This window comes from Propithecus coquereli, unplaced genomic scaffold (genome assembly GCF_000956105.1).
Source record: "Propithecus coquereli isolate 6110/MARCELLA unplaced genomic scaffold, Pcoq_1.0 Scaffold482, whole genome shotgun sequence".
Taxonomy (NCBI): domain Eukaryota; kingdom Metazoa; phylum Chordata; class Mammalia; order Primates; family Indriidae; genus Propithecus; species Propithecus coquereli.
Genome location: NW_012150641.1, coordinates 1,689,120 through 1,696,950, shown reverse-complemented (window position 1 = coordinate 1,696,950; position 7,831 = coordinate 1,689,120). Strand labels below are relative to the sequence as shown.

Here is a 7,831-nt window from a genome sequence, read left to right as displayed (position 1 = left end):
ATCTTCCCAGACATCCTTAGCCCTCCTTTGACTATATCTCATTGATAGGAAATACATCACATGATGACCCTAAGCTACAAAGGAGTCCGAGACAATGATTATTCTATATTGACATCCAAAACAAAAGTAGGGTCTACTACCATGGAAGTAGAAAATGGATACTGAGTAGAAATTAACAACAAACAGTGTGAAGAGTGCTATTCATCCATTCTTTAACAAAAAAACCTTATTAAACACTTTGTGAAATTCATTGAAAAAGTTATTAAGCACTTTGTGCAAGGTAACTGTTCCAGGTACCAGGGATACAGAAGTGAATGAGACAAAGGTTCTTGCCTTACTGGGGCTTACACTCTTGTGGGATAGATAATAAACAAGTAGATAAGATCACTTCAGATAGTACTAAAAATTATACTATATATATATACACATATATATGCATACATAAATATCTACAGGTTGAGTAGCCCTCATCCAAAATGCTTGGGACCAGAGTGTTTCAGATTTCAGATTTTTTTGGATTTTGGAATATATGCATATACATAATGAGATATCTTAGGGATGGGACCCAAGTATAAACATGAAATTCATTTATGTTTCATATATACCTTATACACATAGGTTGAAGGTAATTTTATACAATATTTTAAATAATTTTGTGCACGAAACAAAGTTTGTGTTTTGTGTGTGTGTGTGTGTGTGTATGTGGGTGGGTGTTTTGGAGACAGGGTCTCTCTCTTTCACCCAGGCTGGAGTGCAGTGGCTGGAACATAGCTCTCTGCAGCCTTGAACTCCTGGGCTCAAGCTGTCCTCCCTAGTAGCTAGGACTACAGACTCATTCCACCATGCCTGGCTAATTTTTATTTATTTGTTTGTTCGTTTGTTTGTTTATTTATTTATTTAAGAGATAGGGTCTCACTATTTTGTCCAGGCTGGTCTGGAACTCCTAGCCTCAAGTGATCCTCCTCCCTTGGCCTCCCAAAGTGCTGGGATTACAGACATAAGCCACTGCACCCAGTTTAAGTATTTATGTGTAGAATTCTCTACTTGTGGTGTGATGTCAGCGCTCAAAAAGTTTTGGATTTCAGATTTTCAGATTAGGGATGCTCAACCTGTATACATACACATATATATACATATTCATATAGTGAAAGTACTATAAAGACAAAAACCAGAATCGCATGAAAAAAACAATGGTTGAACGATCCAGAGGCTTATTTGAGATGATCACGATTGATCTGTATTACTTGCGGATCTGCATTTACCTGCTTTAATCCTCCCAACAAACTTAAGAAGTAGGTACTACTTTTTTTTAACACTGAAAAAATGATATTGAAGCACACAGAGGTTAAGTAACTTGCCAAAAGCCATCCAATTAATAAATAGCAGAGCAGGGCTTTGAACCAAGGTAATCATAGCCCACCGACTTAACCACAGAGTTGTACCACCTCCCTGCATGTCAAACATAGGAGGCTATTCTAGTTACTTTGTTATTCTAGTTATTTTGCTAATGAATCTGCAATATGGGTAGGGTTCAGTGGGGATAGCTCGTTTCTTCTCCAAAAGGTGTGAACTGGGGTAGACTGCTGGGAGCTGGAGGATCCACTTTTAAAGATGGCTCACTTACATGGCTGGCAACTTGATGCTGGCTATCAGTTCTTCTCCATATGAGCCTCTACACAGGGCAGTTTAGGCTTACTCACAGCATGGTGGCTGAGTTCCAAGAGTGAGCTTCCCAAGAGAACCAAGAGGCAGCTGAATCATATGAGCTAGTCTCAACTCCAAGGGGAGGGAACTAGACTCACCTCTCAGTGGGAAAAGTGTTAATGTTACACTGTAAGAATAGGTGGGATGTGAGTTATTATTGTGGCCATTTTTGGAAAATGCAATCTACCACAAATGCACTCGGGGTAAAGGAGGGATATCCAACCCCGACTAGGGTGGGGAGGAGAGGTGGTCTTTGAAGGACTGTATGTAGGGGAGATAGGGTGTTAATACTTGAGCTGAGCCTCTCTTGAAAACCTAAGTTGGAATCTTGGCCCCATCATCCATTTATTCAATTCATTAAAATGATACTGAGCATCTGTCAGGCACAGTACTGGACTCTGTGGATATAAAAATTAATAAGACACAATGTCTGCCCTCAAGGAGCTTACAGCTTAGTGGGAGATTCAGAGACATTCCTGAGCCTCTTAACTTGTCATCCTGCTTTCACATTTACAAAGCAGCCATGGAGAGTTTTTTGTTTTTTTTTGTTTTTTTTTTTTTGAGGAAGAGTCTTGCTCTGTCACCTGGCTAGAGTACAGTGGCGTCATCATAGCTCATAGCAACCTCAAACTCCTGGGCTCGGGTGATCCTCCTGCCTCAGCCTCCTGAGTAGCTGGGACTACAGGTACTTGCCACCACGCCCAGCTAATTTTTCTATTTTTAGTAGAGACGGGGTCTTGCTCTTGCTCAGGCTGGTCTCAAACTCCTGAGCTCAAGGGACCCTCCCGCCTCGACCTCCCAGAGTGCTAGGATTACAGGCATGAGCCACCGCACCCAGCCCGAGGGCAAGTTTTTAAAGTTCCCCTATTTAAAGTCTTTGAAGGCATCCTCCTTCTCTTAAGATGAAGAAACTCTTACCATGGTCCACAAGGTAAGATTTGCCTCTTCCAGGCTCCTCTTTGTCTCCCACATTGGCCTTCCACTTTCTGAGACTCCCCCAAGCTCTTTTCTGTCAGAGCCTTCTCACATGCTGTTCCTCTGTATGGAACACCCCACCCTCCACTCTTCATTTGGCCAAATCCTGCTCCTTAAAGTTGCTAAAATGTCACTTTGTAACAGACGTCTTCCTTGATAGCTCCAATTATGTCAAATCTCTTGTCATACCATCTCAGGGTGCTCTGAAACATCAAAATTATAGTATTTAGTGTAACTTACTGTTTAATGTCCATCTTCCTCCCTTCTTAGATTGTATCCCCCACAAGTACAGGGACCACATCTCTTATTTGCCACTAAATACCCAGCACCTAGCCCAGTGCCCAGCCCAGAGCAGTTACTCAGTAAATATTCACAGAATGAACAAATATATTGTGATAAATGCTATGAAATAACTAAGTATGAAATGCCTCAGGAACACACATCAGGACCGCCTAACCCAATCCAGAGGAATCTGGAGAAGTATCAGCTCAAGCTAAGATCTGAAGGACAAGGAGGAGTTAGCCAATTGAAGAGGAGGGAGAGGATAAGGGGAGGAGAGAATGCTTCCTTCAGAGAAGAAATAGCATGTGCAAATGTTAGCGATCAGAGTGTGGAAAGCTCAGGAGCAGAAGGAACTGCTGCATGGTAAAGCTAAGAATAGATGGGAGGCAGGGAGAAGGCAGGCAATGACAGATGTCGAAGCCAGATCAAATCACAGGAGGCTTTGTAAACCAGGTTAAGTTTTTTTTTTAATTGAGATATAATTCACATACCATAAAATTCACTCTTTTAAAGTGTACAATTCAGGGTTAAGGGTTTTATAAGGAGAATGACATGATCAGATTTTCATTTTAGAAAGGTGACTTGATTACACGTCAAGAAAGGATGGAATGGAGGAGGGGGGAAGTGGAGACAGGGAGACTGATGCTATTGCAGCAGTCCAGGAGAGACATGAAGATAGTTGGAACTTGGTTGATGACAGTGGAGATCAGAGAAGGTGGACTGAAATTAAAGGAGAATTGCATGACTTGATAATTTGTTAGGAAGGGGTCCGAGGCAGAGGGAGGAGTCAGGATGACACCCAAGTGTCTGGCCGTGGTCAGTGACTGGGAGAATGGTGAGTCCACTGACAAAAAGTGGACTGCTGGAAGAGGAATTTGGGGAGGAAGATAATGAATTTTTAGCAGCTGTATGAAGTAACTTTGGGGCATGCAAAGACACATGTCCAGATCTTATTGGATATATGGGACTAGATCCTGAAAGAGAGCTCTGGGCCAAAGTTATAGGTGTGGGACTTACTGGCAGATAGTAACTGCAGTTAAAGTCAAGAATATCACCTTGAGAGTGAACTGTGATCTAAGAAGAGGGTCTGGGAGGAACAATATATAAGGGAGGGGAGAAGGAAAAGGAGATTCAGAAGGAAGAGCCAGAGAGGTGAGAAAGACCAAGGAAAATGGTGCACAGAAGTCAAAGAGAAACTATTTGAGAGAAAGGAGTGGTAAACAGTGTGAGATGTTGCATAGAGATCAAGTAAGATGATGACTTTGAGGATCACTTGAGGCCAGGAGTTTGGGACCAGCCTGGGCAACATAGCAAGACCCCATCTCTCCAAAAAAATTTTTTAAAAATTTGCCAGGCACAATGGCACACACCTGCAGTCCCAACTACTTGAGAGGCTGAGGCAGGAGGATCACTTCAGCCCAGGAATTCCAGGCTGCAATGAGCTATGATTGTACCACTGCGATCCAGCCTGGACAACAGAGTGAGACTCTGTCTCTAAAAAAAAAAAAAGAAGAAAAAAAAAGATGATGGCTTGATTGTCCATGGATTTAGCAAATAGCAGGTCAATGGTGGATTTGTTATAGAAGCCAGGCAATAGTTGAACGAGGTATGCATGGGATATTCTTAGAAGAAATCTAACTGTGTTCTGGCTTTGTAGCCATGCACAGAATACTTACTTTCCTTTAAATTCCGTTTCTTCAACCATAAAATAGGAATAATAGAAAGTAAGATGACAGTAAGGATGACAGGCATAACGCAGGACATGGTCACCCTAAATAGATGATACTTTATAATGTCGTTGAGAAGAATAAATGAGATAAGGTATGGGAAAATGCCCAGCACTGTAAAAGTACCTCGGAAAAGGCACTCAAAAATTTTAGTTTTCTTTCCCATTTCTTGTGCTAGCCACTTTTTTATTTGGTAATGAATGCTTATATTAGGACTTTGAGATTTGGCATTATTCAGCATCCAGGTAACTTCTGTCAGGATTAGAAAATTAGTAGACCTATACACCTGTAACTAACATTCAGTTTCCAACCTAACAATAGTGTTTGTGCCTCCATTAGGAGAAGTATTTGAGTCAAGTAAAATGTGGTTTGTTTCATATCATGCCAGAGTTGAGCTTATTCATACAAAGTGATGGAAAGCAAGGAAATGGGGCCAACTATCGGGAGCAAGAGTAAATGAAGTCAGTCTTTTGCTCCTTTAGTTTAATGTGCTATTCACAAGTCAGGTTTTGAATCCTCTAATCTCGCAGTAATCTTAAATGAATCTCTGAAGTGAGAAATGGCTAATAGTAAACTTGATTGTTTAGAATAATACCTACCAATTATCAACTGTTTTATTATAACCAGTACTTTATGTAATGTAGGTCATTTAACCCTCACTACAACTCTTTGAGGTAGGCATTAATATCCCCATTTTACAAATGAAGGAGCTCAGACTGGAGGGATAAGTAGCTTGCTCAGGGTAAAAGTAAGTATGTGGCAGAGCTTGGATTCCAGGTGCTACCTCTCTGACACCAAAGCTCAAACTCTCTAATGGAGGGAGCGGATAGCTTTGTTATTGGCTCTGGACTATGTTTTAGGAGTTATACAGTTTGAGAATATAGAATCTTATAAAATGCATTAGTTTTAATTTATTAATTATATCTTGTTTAGTCTGAAATCAAAATGATTCTCCAATACAGAGAGCTAGATGGTGAAAGGGCTCAAGAGTAACTGGAGGGCAGGAGGAAGCCAGCTTGGGTTAGCTAGCATTTACCATGACAAATCTGTAACTTGAAAGATAGTTAATCCTAAGGTTTCAGGGCAATTCAGCTGGCACAACTAGGACTTGACAACAGAAAAGCAAGGCATTTATAGCTGGCCAGCCAACAAAAAACTATTAAGAAATTATTAAAAAGCAGTGTCAAAAGGGAAAAAAATGTTTGGTTTTTGCCATTTTGTATAGGACTGTTCAGCTTACATCATAGTGGTCAATCAAAGCAAATCTAAAAAACTTGCAGACGGCAAAGACAATTTTGAGCTAAATCTTCCTCCTTCTTATTAAGGTATCCCTTTATCCAGGGGGGCAAAGGAGAGGTTTAGCTAAAAGGCAGCAATAGAAGGATGAGCAGACTAGATTAAATTCCTTGGGCTCTTCATTAGGTACTGGAGGTACAGAGAACTATTGCATAGCTCAGAAATTGAGTTATTTGTAAAAGGATGCCACACCATCATAACAAGCTAAGCACATCTAGAAACAAACTCATTGTGCCTTCTAAAAGCCAGCTTCTGTCCCAATTCCCATGATTTTAACAATGGCACCCCAATTTTTGAGTCATCACATCATCCAACTTTCTCCTTTTCTTCAGGTTCACCACAATCCATGAATTTGGGTATAAATGCTTGTTCCACCTCTCAATAGCTCAACAGACCTTAGGCAAGCTATTTAACCTCCTTTTACCTCTGTTTTCTCCTTATCTGTAAAATGAACATTATAGTTTCTACTTTATAAGTTATTGGAAGGAATAAGTGAGTTAGTACATATTAAGTAATTAAGATAGTATCTGAACGCAGACTAAAACTCAATAAAACTTAGCAATCATCATCTTATTGTCCATTTTTTGTACATATAATTATTTATTTTTGTATTAATTTTCTCTATTGGTCTTTTAGTTGTTGATTTCTATGACTTTTTTTTTTTTTTTTAAAGAAACAAGTTCTCACTGTCACTCAGGCTGGAGTGCAGTGGCATAATCATAGCTCACTGCAGCCTTGAACTCCTTGGGCTCAAGCGATTCTCCTGCCTCACCATCTGGAGTAGCCGGAACTATAGGAGTGCACCACCACTCCTGGCTAATTTTTCTTATTTTTTGAGAGACAAGGTCTCGCTATGTTGTCCAGGCTAGTCTCGAATTCCTGGCCTGAAACAACTCTCCCACCTTGGCCTCCCAAAGTGTTGGAATTATAGGTGTGAGCCACCACACCCAGCCTCTGTGATACCTTTATTTCATCAAGAATACAAACACTAGGTCACTATCTTCCTTTCTACCCCCCTTACTCCTGTTACTATACAATGTTGAAGCCACCCTGGAGCCAGCACCTGGCCCCAGCAACTTCCTGATCATAGGAGAGATAGGAAGTAGATCTCTGGTGGGCCACTTGTGCAATGTTCTTTTCACTCTGGAAGCCCAGGCTATAGTGCTTCTCTGCCCCTTCCAACAATTTTTTAAGTCTTAGTTTTGTGGATAAAATCTCTTTCTGCTTAAGAGAGCTACAGTAGTTTCTGTTATCTCCAAGCTCTGTTACAGCAAACAGTATTTATTGAATGAACGGTTTGTCATAAATGGTACAAATATTTTCTTGGTTAGTCTTTTAACTTTATGATGTTTTCTTACATAGTAAAATTTAGTTTTTATCAAGTTAAATCTATCAGTATTTTCCTTTATGGTTGATGCTCATTGTATGTTATGGTCTTTTTCACCCCCAAGACCAGGAAAATATTCACATTCACTGACATGGTGTTCTAGTTGATTTAAATTATTTTTTGTTAGAATTAAGAATTTTTGTTTTTAATGTTACTGTTTAATCCACCTTAAGCCATTTTAGTAAATGGTAAGGATGCACCTTTATATTTTCCAAGTTCTTCATTTATAAATAATCTTTCATTTATCAATAATCCTTGCCCCACTGATTTAAAACATTACCTTTGCCATAAATTAAACACTCAAAGCAATCAACAAATATTTACAGAGTGTCTTGTGCCTGGCTATGTGCTAGACTGATAAAACAGTGAAGAAGGTGGACAGGGCTCCTCCTCCTCCCTAGAGTCTGATGAGAGAGATAAAAGATTATATGGTAGGCTGGGCGCGGTGGCTCATGCCTGT

The 7,831-nt window shown here is 40.1% G+C and overlaps 1 long non-coding RNA gene across 1 annotated transcript in view; it reads right to left on the bottom strand.

Moving 5' to 3' along the window:
* Positions 1-2,495: 2,495 nt before the first annotated feature.
* Positions 2,496-7,831, bottom strand: part of LOC105819443 — a 19,125-nt gene continuing 13,789 nt past the window's right edge. Inside the window, exon 3 of the long non-coding RNA XR_001137960.1 lies at positions 2,496-2,882. This is a non-coding gene — a long non-coding RNA (uncharacterized LOC105819443). The remainder of the gene's footprint in view (positions 2,883-7,831) is intronic.